This window comes from Anser brachyrhynchus (assembly GCF_964034855.1).
Source record: "Anser brachyrhynchus genome assembly, chromosome: 5".
Lineage (NCBI taxonomy): Eukaryota > Metazoa > Chordata > Aves > Anseriformes > Anatidae > Anser > Anser brachyrhynchus.
In genome coordinates, this window is record NC_137699.1 from 37,818,173 (window position 1) to 37,837,170 (window position 18,998).

Here is an 18,998-nt window from a genome sequence, read left to right on the forward strand (position 1 = left end):
CAAAAGCCTGACAGCCTTGGCTACTGAAAAAGATATCATAAAATCAAAGTAAAACATATTTTCTGATGATTTTTTCCCCCTAAGCAGAAACCCCATCTCAAAGCCAACCACCCCCGGTGAAAGAGGCCCTCCTGGGTGCGACAAGAGATGATAAAAATCCAGCACAAACATCTCCCTTCGGCCATCTAGGAGTGTGGTGTCTACTTCAAGTTAGTCATTTAACTAGTCATCATCTTTAATAGCCCATGAAGACAGAGGTGGTCATTCTGCTTGCTCTAGGATGACTATTTCACATGGGATCAGCTGCCCCTGGGTGATGCCCGTCCCTCCTGACTGCTGTAGGTGGGTCCGTGGTGAGCAGATGCATCAGTCGTAGCCAGTTGTAGGTGGTCAGAGGTAGATGAGTTGCCTCCTGCCCTATATACCTGAGTGCTCATGGAGGCTGAAGCACTTCCCCTCCCAAAGAAGCCAACTCTGAAATAGCACGTATTCAGCCCAAAGTTCACTGAAGTCCAGGCTGGCACAGCTTTCAGTGGTCTTTGAATCAAGCCTGTAGAAATGCATGAGGCAGTATCAGAAATGGACCCTGTTTTATTGCTGGCTGTCACTGTACCCGATCTACAGCATAGATTAAACCAAAAAAACCCACAACTTCACCCACTGGCCATGAAGCCCGTATCTTTAAATGACACTAAATGCATCCAGTGGGAGCTGGCTGGGATGTTTTTCATGTCCAAGCAGCCATATAGGATCCAAATCATCCTGTGTTTGACACTGCAGGAGCAAAACCTGAAAAAGTAGCCATCTCCTGAGGCCACGAGCTGCTCTTCAGCCTGTGTTGGAAGCAATGGCATCATCACAAGCCTGCTGGCATGGCCAGCTGAGCAAGGCTTATATGTCTGTAGTGGAAAGCACATCTTGCTCCTGTACCACAGCAGGTTAAATCGCAGCACAGCAAGCTCTGCTGCAAGTCCTTGCTGTCATTTGCATCCAGGTAGTTAACAACGATGCAAATTTTATTACTGCAGGCAGAGCCTGACCAGAAGTCTGAGCAGCAGCTAGGACCAGAATGAAAGAAAAAGTGTATGAAGTTGTCAGGAATGAAAGAAAATGCACATGCCGGTATCCAGCCTGTAAATGCACAAGGTCCTCAACTGACCTCACCTGTGGGGCTTTTACTGCCTTCATTGTTCCTATGAAACTCTCAACAGATTTCAGTCCATAAAGAGGAAGGAAAGTCTGTTAATTGCCTTATGGCTGTGAGACAAACCCACCCCTTCCTAAACCTGGGCCCTGCCAGAATCCAAAATCCTGACTCCCTGCTGGAAGCCAGGGAGGATTTCCAAGGGCTGGAGAGACCTGCTCCTTTCTGCCTCCGTTGCTGCAAGGTGCCATACACTTGTTCACCCACAAAACCACCCCGTGATACCCATTCTCCCCAGGCTCTCGGTGCTTCCAGCAGCACGGGTTGGGTGTCACTGTTCCCATCCTGGCACCCTCTCCCTGTCCCCGCAGCTCCCACGTCCCCTCGAGCCCGGCCAGGCAGTGATTAATGGTGCCCATCAATCAGCCACTGCTGCGACGAGCGGTTTGCGATTAACCTTGGGGAACGTTGTCCCCCCCCCCCGGCCACCCGTCCCCCTCCGAAGCCCCCTGCTGAAGTTATCTGTGAAATGAAGCAGGATGCACGCAGCAGCCCTGGAGAACAGGTCGCCTGTTCTTTTCGTATGGAAATGGGGAGGTCTCCATTGCTCCTTTGAAGTTTGTCCTGTGGGGGTAAAAATAAAATAAAAAAAAAAAATCCCACAATGTTTTCCTCCGATAATGCAGAAAGGATCCAGGTTTGGGACAGTCTGGGTCAGTGGAAAGTTTTCGTCTGGGAAGAGAAAACTTCAGTCCTTGGGGCAATTAGCAGAGAGGACGGAGCTTCGTTTGACCTCATGCTGGCTGTGCTTGCATTTGGGTAGTATCAGGACACCCTGGCTGTGCTGCACCAACAAGGCATGAAATAAGAGTCCTTGCTTTCCAGAAGTGATGGCAATGATTTCTTAATTGGGTACAGTGTCATTTAATGGCTTGAGGCTGGCTGGCTTATCCCTGCCAAGTGCTTATATTCGGGGATGATGGCTGAACCCAGACTGAAGTCCTTGCAAACATCAGTATCCAAGCAGGGTGGTGGGGACTTGTGTCTACACTGGGGTCTGTCTTGGCGTGAGAGGACCACAAAAAAAACCAGAATTACACAATGCAGTAAGAGTCAGGTCAAGCCCCTTATTGCATTCAGCCTACTCAAGACCTGCATTGTTTAAAGCCAAGGGCAGGAGCAGATGTCAAACACAGGTCAAGCTCCAGAGCCTTCCAGACAGGGGGGAAATGTTGAGGATAATTGGTGCGTGGTGTTGTCTCCATCCAGAAGGGAAGCTCTGGTCTGGAGTGACTAAGCTCTGGCAGGTGGGAAGCACTTTTTTTTCCCCCCTCCAACTGTCCTTAGCACTGACTTATTTGCTTATAATCACCAAGAGGGTTTGTCGATAAGAAGAAAAGCCCTAAGTGCTCCCATTCGAGACCTGTGGGGCTCTATTTGGTCTTGTCCCTCGCTGATAAGCATGCAAATCAACAAACAGACTGCAATTAATATCCAAATCCCTTTCAAGAGACACCCTCGAGCATTTCTGAACTGGGCTGTACCAAATATTTGTCTCTTATTTGAATGGACACGTTGAGCAGTTGGAGCTGTGCTGTCCATGTATAAATACAGGTGGTTGTTCCTGCATGGAGCCCACGAGCTCAGATCCTGCCTGGAGCAAAGCCCTGCCTGGCCAAATTGGGTGCTTTGGGCTGAGACCTGCACCGAGATCTCCAGCTTACCTTGCAGTGGGATGACCCTAGGGGATGGGCACAAGTGGAGACCACCATGGGCTGGTATTTTCAATTACTGGAGCTTAATCAGCTGGGAGAGACCCCCGGGATCACGAGCACCTCGGCAGGCTGGTCAGGCACAGATCCCACCATAACACTGGAAAAGTAAGGCCAAGCTTCACTGCTGCACCCGTGGAGGTGGGGCGAGGCGGGGAGGGAGCCCAGCTATTAAGATCTCCCTTGAAATGTTATTAAATAATATTTCGCTGCTGCAGCATGACAGGTGTGGAGGCGCAGGCAGGTAAACACAGCCTGGAGCGGGGCAGCCCGCCAAGTCTGTTTCCTTACATAAATCTCTCCACTTCAAGGTATGCAATTAATCCCGGCTCCAGCCTCCGTTCACCACAGGCCTTCTTTGTGCACATGATGCATTAATCACCAGAAAGGACTTTTGCACCTCTGCTATCATTCCTGCTTTGCAGGCTGGCGCAAAGGGCTTAAAGGACCAGCAGAAAACCTGGGATGCGGTGGCAGAAATGTGTAAGCGGTGGCTTCTGAGACTAGGCATGAGGATGAGTGTGCACAGGTGTGCATGCATGCACAAGTGTGTGCACACACCTCGGCCACACCATGGCATGCTGCAGCCCATCTGAGGCTGATTCTCCCAGCAGATCTCCTGTTGCATGCTCCCTGGAAAGAGCGGGCGTTAATAAGTAACAGCTCCCCACCCTGAGTTTCACAGGGGTGATTACAAGGAGTTCTCATTAAAACAAACCCACCAGGAGGACGGCAGATCCCCAGCAGGAAGCCTGCAAGAGCCTGCATGCGTGTTTGTGGCCCCAGTGCACCCGCGTGAGCCGCAGCCCTATCTCCTGCATCTCGATGGAACGAGAGGGCACGGCCGGTGCAGCCCTGCCTGCCCCACGCAGGTCCCCAACACCCCCTTCCCGGCCCAGTTTCAGCAAGCCCAAGCCCTTCGTGCTGCCTGTGCCTGACCCAGGCTGAGCTCTGCTGGGAAGTCCCTCCGGGGCCACCCCAGGGTCCAGCTTGGACCTACAGGCCAAGTGGTTCAGGCCACGTCTAGGTGCTATGAGCCCTCTGTTTTAGCATATATTCCCCATTTTGCCTTCCACAAAGCCCACTATGAGTGATTTACATACTTTTTAGCTTTGGCAGCAACAAGACCCCGGGAATTACGCTTTTGCCCAAAGCCTGATGCACACTCTGACCCCTGTGGTCCATATGCCTGCATTAAAGCCCCACAGGGGATCAGGGCACTTCTTGGAGGTGCAGTGCATTAGAGTGACACTGTCCCCATTCACCTGTTTGTCCTCACATCTACGCATGGCCATTCTTCTGCTCTCCTCCACCTCATCTCCTCTCCTCCAGTTACTTTTGGAAGGTGCCCAGGACCTTGAATTTACCTGGCTTTGCTGTTGGGAGGTACAGCTGTATAAATCTTTACTGCGAAGGCAAGGACTTCAGCTCGGATCAGGTCAATGGGGAGGGATTTGATGGGAAAGCAGAGGAAAATGGGAGCAGATGGCTTGCGTGTGCCTGGAGCGCTCCTATCTCCAAGGCCTCATAAAGATTACGGATGCTCTTCTTCAAAGCAGTGGAGGTCAGAGTGTGGGGAAGGCGAACGCCCACCCTGCTCCTGCCCGGGATGCTTTTCATCCCCATCTGCTTGCAGGAGGTCAAGGGCTGAGCCTTCAACCCCTGATAATGAGCTGTGAGCAAGGCTGGGGCTCGCTGTGTGCTTCCAGTCGCCTGATTTGGCTTGGCTGATGGCCACGCAGCATTGGGCATGGTCAATGCAATGTCCCTGGTGGGGAATCCATCCATGCTGGGTGGCTGGGTGGTGGGATGGGGGCTCCTTACCTGTCTGGTGGGCACTGACACCCTTTTCAGGTCCTGCAGGCTGCTCAGTGCCACCCAAACCCAGCAGTGGCTTCGGGGTGAGGTCTTCATGCCTAATACTGGTGTATCTCTTTTTATAGCTGAAGGTTTTTGGACACTGCCAGCTGATACCTGGTTTATGCTCGGGATGCTTTGCAGCCCTCAGGGATCCCCTCTCTGCTCCCAACCCTGCCTGAGCTCAGGCTGCAATTACATCCTGCAGCACTGGGCTCCTGGTGTGAATCACATATGGTGTAAAAATGTGTTCTTATTGCTTCAGGACACTGCTAGACTCTCTCCAAGCCATTCTTTATTTTTCGAGCCTCTTTCTGCTTGCCCCAAAGCTTTGCACTTTCTGTGTTCCTCTGGCTCCAGCGTTTGTCCCTGGCTTCAGTCTCATGCCATTCCCAACAAGGCAAAGAAAGCTACTGGGCTTCTCCGGCTGCTATTTCTGTTTCTGTAGCCTTTGTCTTAGATGAGAGGCAGTCTGCAAACTGCTGGTTCAAAGTCATTTGGTCAGAGCTTGAGCAAAAAAGAGACCTTCCCATCTGTGCAGAGGAGATGTGTCCATGGAGGTCAAGGTGGGGAGTGAAGGCACAGCACTGACAAAGTAGCCACTCACCCCAAGATAAAGCCGCTGAAGACCAACGTTAATTAAACGAGGAGAATGTTTTTGTTTCAGCATGTTTATTAATTATTATTATGACTAGGCACCGTTTACACTGCTGTAATGCCTACAGGTCTGAATTAGCAGCACGGAGTCGTTGTTGTGCTGCACGGTCAGCGAGCACACGCACGGGCAGAGCTCACCCACCAAAACACGGCGTGGTTAGCACTGCTTTTCATCCCCCAGCCTGACAAAGCACCCGCAAGCTGCTCCTTCAGCCCTGGGGTGCACCCCACCAGGCAGGTTTCAAGCAGCAGGGAACAGAGGTGTGCCCCTGCATCCCACCCTGAGGATCATGCTGGACCAATTCTGCCATGGGACCATCAGCTGACTCCTGTACCTACACCTACAGAGCTCAAACCAGGTCCAGAAAGGATTCTGGTTTACCTTGTCACCATTTTTTTTTTTGGGGCAAAGGCATTAGTAGCAAAGGGTTTCACTCCTCAAAGCAAAGTCCTCTCCCTCCTGGTTGTGTTTCACTGGGTTGTGATATAGAGGTCACATAGAAGGAGCAGTAGGAAAATATTAGGGAATAAAAAAAAGAAGGGAACAGCAAACAGTCATGACCTGAATGACTCTGTGAACTTCTAGACCCATTGCAAAGCTTGGGAGCCATCTGTCTTCCACCCAGAGCTCCTTCTACAAGAGGGGTCTCTCTCTAATTTCCTGGGCATCACTAATTAAAGAAGAGGGGGTTCCTCTAGTCCATCACTGCTGCAGATGAAGGCAAGCCCTTGCCTGGCACCCTGTGCAGGGACACTCAAGTCCTGCTGCCAATGCTGCTGCCCTCCCTGGGGGGTTGTCTAGAAGCTCCCCTGCTTCACCCTCTCTCCCAGGACAGGTCCTCCAGCCCCTGAGCACCTCTGTCCCCTGTGGTTCCTCCGCTCCCTTCAGCTGAGGCTTCAGGTCAGAGCTGGGGGGAAACCATCATTGGCCTACGCACTGAGTCCCTCTAGAAGAAGGGTCTGGAAACCCTCTGACAACTAGTGTAGTGAGGCCATCCTGAAAAATTGTTCTTAAAAATGGGAATTTTTGTGGTTTTTGGTGTTTTGTTTTAAATTTAAAGCTGGAAAGAATGGTAGTGACCCTCCTTGGATTGTGCCATGGTTTTCTGATGGCCTCCTAGCAATGGGGATGTTCCTGGGGCAGGAAAGAAGGCGATGCCATGTGTAACATCAGCCAGCATCTCCAGGCCCTTGGAGCATGGTTTTTGTTTCTCCGCTCATTCATGACCCATCATGGCGCCCCAGGTCCCCTGAGGGGACAGAGCCTGCCCCAGCAAAGTGGGCACCCAGAGCAGTGGGTGATGCCGCGGACCCCAGCAGCAAGCAGAGCATGAGCAGACAGGCATGGACACACGCCCTACGTACCCTTTTGCCTCCCTTTGCCACACCAATGAAGAATTAGCCCTTTCTTTTGAAGTTTATCTCCTCCAGCCCCAAATAACCCCCTGTCCCCCTGCCTGAGCTTTCCAAGCTCGGATTCTTGGCCAGCCTGCCCTGCTCCGCAAGCCGGAGGATCCCTCCTGCTGCCTCCCTTACACTGCCATCAGGTCCGACCTGTTCGATTTGCACTGCCCTGGGCACTGCGGGTCCCAGCTTTCTCTTTCTGCTTCATTTAATTTGAACACCCGCACCTCTCCCTCTTCTCCTCCCTGCTCGCTCGGAGCCCCGGGCACTTTGCTGTGCAAGGCGCAAGGCAGGGCATCGCTTACACACCTGGAATATGTTGCAACAAGCCCAGCAACCTCTTACAAGGAAGTCGTGGGCCCAGGCGATGAGCTAGAAAGTCCTTTGCGAGGCCGCCTTTCTAGGGGAAAAAAAAAAAAAAAAAAAAAAAAAAAAGATTTTAATTGTTCCTGGAGGGATTGGTTTGCTGCCCCACTTTGTTCTTCATTTTGGGGGGGTGGGAGTTTAGCATCCCCTGTGCACGCACGTGGATGGCCAGCCAGGCGTGCGTGTACACAAACAACACGCAGGGGGAAGGATTAACTAAAACTGCTTGCTTTTTTTTTTTTTTTTTTTTTCCTGATTTCAAAAGAAGGCCTCTGTTGAAATACTTCAGTCGTTTGCATGGTGGTGGGGAGCACTGAAACGGCATCTTGCTGGCATGGAGGAGCTGCAGGAGGGCTCCTCAAGCATGTAACTGCAACTTCTATATGCAAAACTGCAACTGCACACCCTACCTGTATGTAATGCACCTTCCCCAGCATCGCCATCCTCTTCCAAAAGGCAGGGTGAACCTGCAGGAGCGAGGCTGAGCAGGGGATGGGCAGGCACTGATGGCTGTGGCAGGAGGAGGGATGCTGCACGTGCTGGGCTGCGACATGGCACAAGCAATGCAGCCTGACAAGCAGCACACCCATGGATGCTTCTCGGCGTCTGCAGAGGCAGCAGGCTGCTGAGGGTGACTTTCAGCATTTGTGCGAAGGCACAGCTCCACCATGATGGTGGGGAAAGAGCGGCTGGAGATGTCGAATTGATTCAGCAGGGGAAAAAGGCTGCCAAAGCACACAGAGCTGGACCTATGCTCTCGAGTAGGACCAACGGCAGCAGAGACAACAACATGACCATAAATGATAGAAAGCCTTTGGGCCTCTCATTTCTCGGTGAAGATTTAAACCCCTATCCTTTTGCTGAAGAGCCAGCTGGAAACGTTATACCATTTAGTGTAAATCTCTTCGCTGCCACTACACCCAGCTGCACAGCCCATGTGGTGGCTATACACTGCAAAGCATACAAGCATCTCATTCGGAGCAGGGCTTTCTCCACATGGTTCCTCAGTGCCTCAGCAGTTTATTCTGCTCTGTGCTGTTTCTCCCTACTGATCAATTTAAACATCCATTCGTTTGCTTGTTTTACAGGCACAGAACTACTACTTGGCCGAGACGCGCCGCAGCAGCACTCTGTCCTCAGCATCCCCTCCTTTTTTACCAGCTCACAGCAGCTCAGAGGAATAAGAGTTCAGCGCAGCACTCCGAAGGTGAAGCCAAATGGATGCAGATGCTGTTCAAGGTTGCTTCTCCCCTCCAAGTGGGTGGCAGCGGTGCTTGCTCAGCAAGCGTCACTTTGTGACGGGCTCATCCAGAGGGAGAGCTGCTGGAAATTCCTCTCCACACTGCAAGGGAGAGCAGGGGCTGCTGCCGAGGCAGGAGCTGGCAGAGCCATCCCCAGCACATGGGCTGACATTTGGGCTGGGAATCAGGGGGAATCTTAATTTATTTTTCACTCCAGATTTCAGCGTGGCTAAACTTTTATTTCCCCTTTAAAACAAAATAAAAGGGTGCACTTTTGCCTTCTGCCTCAATCTTTTGCAACCTTCCAACACTGCCTCAAACCTGTTTCGGCCGCTTTCTGTTTTGAAACAGTGAGAAGATGACCATAAAGCTCTCTATAATCTGTCTCACCCGGGTGACTCATGTAGAAATGCCACCAGCCTGTGGCGGTGGCCCCGCGGTCCCCAGGGATGACTCAGAGTGAGTACGGGAGCATCCGCGCTGGAGCCTGGTGGGAGCCGCGAGTAGGAAAGTGCACTGAAGCAAGCAGTTTTGTAAGTCAGTAAGAGCTTTTGGTGCAGGGTTGAGACCGTTTTTTGGTAAAGCCATGTTGGTGCCTCCTGGGGCAGAGAGTTGGGAGAGAAGGGGAGGAAGATGCTGGTGCGAGGCGGGGTGGAGGAAGGGGAGAGGAGGAAAAGATGTGAAGCGATGCTTTTCACATGAATGTTGCCTTTCAGATGGAAATGGCAGGGTCAGCAGCAGCCCTTGGACAATGGCCCGGTTCACTCTGCTCCCCACCAGCCACAAAGCGAGGTGGGGATGATGCCCGAGGAGCATCATCTGTGCCCCCAGCCTGGGCTGAGCCCGTTGGGGCTCCCCGCCGGTGTATGGGCTGCTCGCCAAGGGCCCATGGGGCACAAAAACCAGCTGGAAGAATGCTAACACGATGAGGGGGAGGGATAAAGAGGGAAAAAAGAGAAGGAGAGAGAGAAAAGCCAAAAGATTTCAACACAAATAATTCAACACAAATAATCTTCAAGGAGTGTTCTGTAAACAAAAAGGAGGGCATCACGCCAGGAGCACCTGCCTCTCCGCATTGACATTAATTGTTTGGGGAAGGAGAAAAAATACATTTCTCTTGCCACATGTGCATGCAGGGAGAGGTGGATGTGCTCTTCCCCAGGCCCTTTCCAGAGGAGGCAGGAGGGGAGGCAATGCTGGGCGCAGGATTGTGCCCATGGGCGCTACAGCAAAGGCAGCCCTGGAAGTCAAACCCAGCTGCACCCACTTCACCTTCCTCCTGCTCGCTTCCTTGAGGATGCACATTCTTTCTAAATCTCTTGGCAGTTGCAAGCTCTCGACGTTTTGCATCACTGTCCGATCCCGCTATTGTTTTTTCTCCATGTACCGTGGGCAATCCCTGGTCAGATGCTGCCAGGCTCCTGACCTTGCGGCTCTCCCGCGCCGCCGAGTCCCTCGGGTGCAAGTTTCTTCCTGTTCTTGGGGTGGGTACGGAGGAGCTGGAAGGCTCCTGCACCCACACGAGCAGTGGAGGAGGATTAGGCTGTGCACGAACAAGTCCCTAATCATCCGTTTTGGCAATCTCCTGCGAGCCATCTCACCCCTCCCGGGGGCACCACTCGCCCATGCAAAGTGCTTGGCACCTCCAGTGACCACTGCAGGCTTTGCCAGCACGGACAAAGTGCAAGGCTCTCTCTGTGCCTGCTCTTTGGCCATCCCCATGAGTGTCAGCTCACCCATAGCCGGGTGGAGATGCAGTGCCTGTTTGGCCAAGGAGGCCTCAGGGCTATGATATAAAGAAAGGGTCTTCAGAACATTGTGGTGGGGAAAGATGGAGAGGGGCAGCAGGACTTTGGTAGCTGTAATTGGCATTATCTGCGACACACTGCTCTGGGAGGGCTGGAAGCATCCATGTTTCTTCACTCGCAAGAATGAACAGCATTCCCAAACAGTGACCATCTGTGTCCCCTTCTGGCTTTATCATCAAGATAAAGTGGCCGTGAGAAGCCACCACTGAGTGCTGGGACCTCAGGGGGTTAGTACAGGACTGAGCTGAAGCCACCAGGGTTCCTGCAGCAGGAGATGAGCTCCTTCCAGGTTGGCAGGACCACAAAGCAGGTGTTTTATAAGGGGACACAGGGCTAAATGCTTACCTGGTGCTGGGAGCATGACCGAGGCTGGCAGAGCTCCCTCCTGGGGCACCTCTGGTGTCCTTGGTGACATGGATAAAGCTCACCTGAGGCACCCAGCAAGCCTGAACAAAGCCATCAAGAAATCATCTGCTGGTGCTGATGGGTTTGTTAGCTGGTGTGAATGGTAACGGGTTTCATCTGAATACCGTGGGGCTGATTACCACTTGCTAGAGAGCTTTCCTGGGGATTATGTTCAAAGACCTTCCTACAGATACAGCTAATACCAGTGGAGGGCAGGCACCTAGTGCCTGTGTGCTGCTCTGGGCTGCGTGACCGAATTTTGCAGTCACTGCTCAAGTGCCATCAAATGGCACATCGTTACCTCTGCATTTGCTCATCCCACACACGCAGAAGGATGTGCAGCCTGTGTCGCTGGAGGCGACTAACGGGCCAAAAAGCTTGTTTTGCCAACACGAGCTGAAATGCTACTGTTAAAAGCCTTCTGCTGTGGAGCAGTCCTTGCATTGCTTCCTCCTGGGAGGGAAGTCTGTGGTGGCATCGCCCACCTTAAACCTGGTTTATGTGGGTGCACCAGAGCTCAGGGAGTAACCCAGTGCTCCACTGCAGACTGGTGAGCACGGGGTATGTCCAGACCCATCCCTTTGCAGCCTGTGATGCTGCCTTCCCCCCAGCCTGCCTGCTCCCAGTTTAACCATTAACAGGCTGGCTGGCCCAGTGCAGACAATGGTCTGTTTGTTTAATGCCGAGGGCTGGAAGGGAGCTCGTATCGGGGGCCTGGCAGATTTATCAAAGCGGAGTGATTAGCTCTATTAGAGAAGGGATTTGTGTCAACAAAAAGACAGGTGCAAAGAGACTATTCCAGCTGGCAAAGGCTTCACAGAGTTTAAGCATTTCAGTGGCAATAAAACTTCTTCCAGGAAGCAGAGTCGGATGGGAGAGACCATGTGTGTTGCTGACTTCTTAGACTGGCCCTCCCAGTCCTCACTGTCTCCAGGGGGGATGTGACCTTTAGGGTCCCTGTGTCCCTTGCTTCTTCTCCGAGGTTGGAAGTGTTTCCCAGCTTCACATATCCCATCCCAAGCCAGAGGAGGGTGGGCTGAAAACCAAGCATGTGGTGGCATGAACTCCTCCTTGGGGACATGCCACTGGCGGCCCCTTGAGCCACACCATGGGCTGTAAATGCCCAGACCTTGACCTCTCCTGAGAGCTTTCTGTGGATAACAGAAGTGGAGAGACCTACTGACAGCTCAAATAATGTAAGCTACACATTCATAATACCTACTTCCTCTGCACTTGCAATTTTGCTGTAATAACTGCTCTGAAATTATTATTCAGTTTAGGCTGCACGGAGAGCAGGAGGAGCACATTCTTACCCCTGCTTCCAAGGTGGACAAAGCTCACTCATAAGAAACACTTTCAAACCAGAACACAAAGTACTTGCAGGTCAGAAATTCTGAGCATTTCTGAGAAGCAGCTGGAATTTTGATTGTGAAAAGTTTATTGGGGGGGCGAATCAAAGAAATAGGAGGAACCTGAGCATGGATTGGGTTACTACTTCTCTGACATGAGGTCCTGGCAAACCTGACACGGGAATGATTCAGAGAAGAGAAATTTGCTACCCTGCCTCAGAAGTCCACCAACATGAAACCATTATTTTCTTTCTTCTGTAATAATATTTTTCCTACACTAACAGATATATTTTCTGCTTCTCACGTTGCCTACATCCTTATAGGATCTCTTCAGAGGAGCTGTACTGATGCTGTAACGTTTTGCTGAGTGTAACATGGATGAAAATGTTTCTTCAGACACGTTATACTGGCTAATAATGTATTAGCAATGCTGACTGAGGGCTGGATTTGCTGGCTGATTCAAGCCCCTATGGCAGCTGAGCACCTACTGAGCTTTTCAGAAACCTACTAGATCATAATCTAAATTTTTAAGCATTGACTTGTCCATGACTTTAAGCACCTGAGTCCTCACTTCAGCTCTTAAACCTCTTCTGAGTGCTCAAAATGCTTCTGAAACTTTGGTGTGTGTATGTGTGTGTAAGTATAAAGCTGTGTTAAAAGTGCACTCAAGTCCTCCCAGTGGGATAGCCAGTGGGATAGCTTCAGAAAGATCCCTATATTTGCCCTGGGGCTCAGTGGAGGATCCAGCCCTAAGGGTAGCTCCCAAGACCTCTTGCACACAGGTCCCTGATGGAGCAGAAGCCTGCAGACAAAAAGCACCTCCTGCCACACCGATTTACTGCAAGACATTTGGGACTTCATTCCACCTCCCCTTGCCTTGGCTCTTTCTGTTCCCCAATGGGGCTGGTAGGATTGTTCTCCTTAGGACACGTACCTGAAGATCCGTGAGGAGCTCATGAGCTGCTGCTCTGCTTGCAGCCAGCCACGCTTGCTCGCAGCTGCATTCTTCGGCTGGTTGGAGGGAGCGTTTATCACTGTGGGCAGCTATAAAATAAAGGCCTTGGGCTACTTTTTCAAAACAGGTGCCTCAAACGTGGTCACAAAATATGCACTTCCCAGCAGGGAGCTGTGCACCAAGAACTGGGCACTGTGCCTGCACTGCTTGCATTGCCTGAGCAATACATGTTTTGGAGCCTTGATTGCCCGAAGTCTCGTGCTGGAGGCACCCACTGAATTCAGATTTAAGGGTTTCCATCTGCAGCCTGAGTTATGTGAGCCCCGCTCTGATCAGCCATGGGAGAGCTTCCCCCTCCCCTTCAACATTTTCCCATTTGTGCACGAGCTTCAGTTTCCCTCTTTGTTTCCTTCATGGTGAGGTTTTTTCGGGACCTGCTAACACCTTGCTCTGCTCTATTTCTCTGCCTAGCGGATACATGGAGCTAACAGATGTGGGGGGATATCAGAAGTTCGGGCAGTGAGAACAGAGATGGTGTCAAAACAGGCAGGGCTAAAGAGAAGAGCCCTGGTATTCACGCAGCGCGCCTGATTTCCCATGCTCAGTGCTTTCCACCCAGCAAAGGAGACTCTCTCCTGCTTATAGCTTCTTGCCAAAGTCTTCCCTGTGTTTCTGTTTTACTGGTATCACATAATTTGCACTGACAATGAGGAGGGTCAATTCCGCTTTATCTTGGCATTGTAGAGCTCTTCAAAACAGAAAGCTCAGAGGCTCTGCTCTTGCATCAGCCTTCAAGGAACAGAGCACATTTCACCCCATCAGTGCGAAAGCATCAGATCTCCTCTGCGTCCAAACGGCAGCATAGAGCCATCAGCACGACAGAGGTATCTGAGGGATCTTCATTTATGCCTCTTCGCCAGGGGTCAAATAACAGAGAGAGGCAGGAATGGAAAGAACACCAGGCTCATGAAAATTCATGCAATTATTTCTTGGCAGGTCATCACTGCCATTTTGCTTTTGGGTCAGGAGGACGTGCAAATGCTGGTGGCTGGGCAGGGATCCTGAGAGCATGGGCTGCTGCCTGCCATGCACCAAGGAGCCTGAGCACTGCACACCACGGTAAAGAAATGGCATGAACTGCAAAACCGTGATTTCCCCTGGTCTGTGCTCTTGCTTTGCCAAAGGGGTCTTTCATCACACCAGTCAAAACCTTACTTTGCACAAAGCCAGGAAGTGAACAGAAGGGCAAGGCAAATGAGATGTCCTCACTCCTGCTTCTCAACAGAGAGGCTCACATCCAGTCTGCCACCTAACCAAATCCATGCAAATGCTGAGTGTCAGCTGCATCCAACAGTGGCTGTTCCATACAAAGACAAGGCGCTGTTCCTGAAATGTGCAATGGTACCTGTATGTTGTAACATATGGATCACCCACCATCACCCCCGAGAACTGCAACATGTGTACAAAAATGTTTCGCATTGCTCAGATGTCCCAGATGGCAGCACTTTGGTGAAAGGACAGTGGACTCTTGGCTGCAGGAGGTGACTCATGGCTGATGCAGCTTAGGGTGGACCCCTCTGAGCTGAGAAGCAGCAGATGCAAATGGCCCCATCCAGCCTGGGCTTGGCACCCAGTAATGCAGGTTGTCATCAGTCATGGCTTATTCTCAGAGTACAACTCACGCTGCTACCTCTTTCTCCTTGTTTCCTCATTTTTGGGAGCTTGGGGGTGCAGGTGATGAGACTAGGGACCACACCAGTCTGTCTCCACAATCAGAGGGCTCCCAGACTGGCACACCCTTGGTCTAGGGCAGCCCTGCTGCTACGTGTTTTGCATGCCACCCTCCCTGTACTGGAAGCCCAGGCAGCAGCAAAGCAGTGATTTACAATATTTCTAGGGATGGAGCAGTGCAAACCTACAGACGCCTAATTTTTAGGCACCATATTTGTATTTTAGCCCTCCTTTGGCAGAGACTGAGCCTCATACACCCTCTCTGTTTGAAAGCCATCCTGGTACTTCCCAGCAGCACCAAAAGGTGGCAAAGTCCACATAGCCCTGCACACCTCTCCTAAGGAGTATATCTGCTCCGTGGGTACTTGTATGGAGAGGTACAGGTACTTCCTATTTTCTAAGTGCTCTTAAGAGCTGATTATATCTTGCAGACACCTGCAGGATTCCCTGGGAGGATGGAGAGGAAGGTTACACCCAAACCCCTTCTGTTTGGGACTAATTTGCTCTTGGTCCCTTTAGGGACCATGCAAAGACCTGTTTAAGCCATGAGGGTTAGGGAGAAGGGCTTTAAAAATAAGGTTTGAGCATGTGGAGAGAGGTAGAAGTTATGAAGGTGAGAAAGGTTTTTTTCACCATCTTTTATGTGCTACCGTATGAGTCTGGGTTGGCTGTTCGGATGGTTGCTAGAGGATGAGCCTAAATAATTGTGATGGACCCTGCTGGTCTTGATAAAACCCTCACTTGAGCTTGCTGGGTTGTGAATCTCAGATTGTCAATAGGTCATGTCTTGTAGTCCTCCCCCTTGCCTAGGCTTTCCTTTTTCTTACCTTACTTATCATGGATTTTCAAGCAGCTTTGCTTTACTCCTGTGTATCAGCAGCCAGCCTACAGAGAAAGGCATGAGATGGAAGAGGAGCACTGAAGCCTGGTGAACCAAGATGCAATGGTTGGATGGGTTTCTAGGCAGGTAGGGAATTACAGCTGACCCCAGAGAGGTCATTTCTCTTCTCTGTGTCTCTCTGTATGAAGCTAACACAATAGTCAGCTTTGAAATCTGTGGCTTGGAGAACCACTATGAAGGACTACTAGAGAGATGTCAGATATTTCAGTGATACCACTGGCTTGCAGGGCAATGATATTTAAGCTCTGGAGAGGTAATACCTCTCATGCCAAAGTGCAGCACTGAGCTGCCCATTCAGCAGAGCATAGCTGTTCAGAGAGGCATGATCCTGAATTTCTCTTCTATGCCATGAAATCGAAATCCTATTCATCGCTCGGTGCAGGTGGTGGGCTGGAGAGCAAAACCTAATAGGCACGAGCACGAGCACTCATCCAGCTCCCTTGTGCTCAGCACCCCAGCAACGCCCAGGGGCCCTGCCACCTCCATCCCACCATGGGTGGATGCAAGCCCTTCTTGTCTACACCACCTGCTGGCATACCACTCTTTCCTATTATTTAATTTTGCTTCATCCTGGGCAGCTCCCTGTTGTTTGGAGGCATCTGCAGTGAACCCTGTCTTGGGGAGCTACTGGGGATCCCTGCCTGGTGAGGGCTGTGCTGGGGGACCTTCCCTCATTGCTAGTGGAGCATTCCTCATCCACCCTCCCGTAGATGCCCGCACGCCTTTTGTTATCTGCCAGGCAAGCGGAGGAACAGGATTGCTCAATGAACATATATGTACCTTGGCAGGCCACCAGCTCCAGCCGCTGGCTCCACCCTGCCTTTCCTTCCCCGTAGCCATATCGCTTCCCCCTCCTCCTTTGACATGCCATTCCTCCTCGCTATCTAGGCTAATCTTCATCAGTCATTGCCCCGATGCTCTCCTGCTCCGACACGCTTGGAGTTTCAGTACAATTCCTGCGGCAGGTCGTGTCACGTCCTCTCACGCCGGCTGCTTTACGTGGATCCCTGCCGAGGCACTGCACAGCCTTGAGCAAGACTTCTTCTGCTCGCAGTAATTTAGGGCGGCTTTATTGCTGGATGTTCATCTCCCCGGGAGGAGGAGCTGGGGCTTTCAGTTTGCTTTGGAGAGCTGACTAAAACGCAGCGCTGGGTAGAAACCAGCCAGCATGTTACAGCTTGAGCTCCCGCCTGCGTAATTTAGGCTCTGAGGGATGCAGAGCTGTTATTCCTGGAATGTCAGAGAGTTTCACTTTGGGGTGGGTTTTTGTTTGTTTTCTGGAAGGGCCCAAACTGGTGCTGTGCTTACGGCCAGCACAGCATGTCCCCCTGAGAACAGCGGGGCTGTCTGTGCCACACTTGCTGCCACAGCTGGGCTGTGCTGGGGGGTACAACACTTCTCCCACCAGCCCTCGTCTGTGGGGGCAACGACTGTGGCTCTAGCGAGGGAAGGAGCTGGTCCATGCGATGCTTTCCCCCCTGCACTTTCTATCCTGTCCTACCCTGCTGTCCCCTCCCCACCTCAGCCTGGTCCTTGGCCCCGCCAGGCCCCGCCAGCCCCTCTCCCCACCCATCACTTGTGCTGGCTGTTTCCATACATCCTTCCCTGTTTGCCTGCTATCCTTGCCGGGCTGTGCTTCATCATTAGGTGACACCTCCCCTTGTAACCTCACAATTCATTTGTGAAACAAGCATGTCATGTAGCGAGGTGCTACTTGTGTTTTGGTAAGAGATCTGTGAAGACCACCCTGCTTGCTGAAGCCATGGAGTGGATGGGCGTTTTGTGGCACACTGACCAGTGCATTTCCCAGAGAGGCTGGTGACAGGGAAAATCTTCATCTTAATTGCGTGGGCAAGAACAGAAGGAGAAGTCCCAGAGCCTGTATGAGAGAAGCTACCCAAGTCTGGAGGACGCAGAGGTAAAACATCTCTTGGTATGAGTACTGAGAGCAAATCCTCACTGAAAGAGAACCAGTGTGTCTGGCTCCGTGATTGCCCTGGCTGCTCAGTTAACATGCAAAGGAGATCATGCCGCCTTTGTGTTTACATCTGGTATCACTTCCCCAGGCAAGCCACGGGGCTGGGCAGCGCACAGTGTCACGGGCTGTAATCAGTGGTCTTTGTGCTTTGTTGTATAGCGGTAATGCAAGCTGATATTTCGGAGCGCTTTGAATGTTAAGAATGTGTTTGCATGTTATCTTTTGCCCTAAGTAATTGCAAAGGGCCCAAAAGATGAGACGTGGTGAGAGAAAGCTCCCTGGAGAGAGGAAGCACTGCACAGAGAGGGGGGCAGCCGTGGAGATGAGGATCTATCCTTACCCTTCAGTAAGTTCCCAAAGGAGTTTTGGACCCAACCTAAGAAATAAAATCAAACAAGGATGTAAATAAAACACATAATAACAGCTCCTCTTAACATTTCCAGACATTTCTCAGTGATGTCACTGCTTTTGGGTGACAAATAAACTCCTATCAACACCAGAATTCCTCTTTGGGTAAGAACATTGATTTTCCTAAATCTGTGCCTTCTGTGGTGACCTTTAAGCTCATTAGGTTCATGTCTTACCTATGACACTCAAAACACCAACCCCAGACCGAAGCACTGGGGCATCTTGTCTGCTCCATCAGAGGTTGGAAGGAGCAGAGCAAGGAGGGAGGTGACGCCCATCCACCATGGGCAGTCACTTTGTGCCTACATCCCCCCGATTTCCAGCCCTGGAAATGGCAGTTACCATTTTTGTACTTAACAATAAATAAGGAACAAGGAAGTTCTGAACCCAGGCATATAAAAATGCTTGGCCAAAAAGCAGAAAACAGAGTGAAATGAGTTCGAGGAACTAATTTCCTTTCAAAGTGACAGTTTTATCCCCTCCTGAAAAGAAAAAGGCAAGAGTGAAACATGCCTAATGAAACCACTAAACCACTAAAAAGGCCAAGAAAAATTGGTTGCTTAACATCTGGTCTTCAAATAAAGGTGGAACAGAGCCGTACTTGTTGCAGGCTCGTTCTCCTATCTTTACTCATGATGACTAAGATGTTTATCATCCACTAACCCCAGAGCAAGTTATTGCTCTGCATGAGCAAAGATGACCCTAAATCTGGCGGCACGCTGCGGTGGTCTCCTTAGACTTGCAGCCCCAAATCCAGCCTGGTGTATTGCTTAGCACTGTTTCTGGAAGTGTTTTTGGACCCTTATCCAGCTTAGGTTTCCCTTGGATGCCCACCTGCCATCCTGATTGCAAGGAGCCTGGAGAATCCTGGTGCTCGCCTGATGCCCCCAAATTTTGGCCAAGCCCAAGCCACGGAGAGCCTGGCTCTCACTCTGGTCCCTCTGCTCCATGGGACGATGGAGAAGAGAAGGGCATTAGGCAAATATCCCCAACTTCTTAAGATTCCTGCTTAATGAGCACAT

The 18,998-nt window shown here is 51.2% G+C and overlaps 1 long non-coding RNA gene across 1 annotated transcript; it reads right to left on the minus strand.

Annotated features, from left to right (window-relative positions):
- Window positions 1–10,024: 10,024 nt before the first annotated feature.
- Window positions 10,025–10,675, minus strand: LOC308196356. The gene is made up of 2 exons (XR_013952166.1): window positions 10,595–10,675; window positions 10,025–10,511 (listed from the first exon to the last, which is right to left on the minus strand). It is a non-coding gene; the product is annotated as an uncharacterized lncRNA (long non-coding RNA).
- Window positions 10,676–18,998: the final 8,323 nt, after the last annotated feature.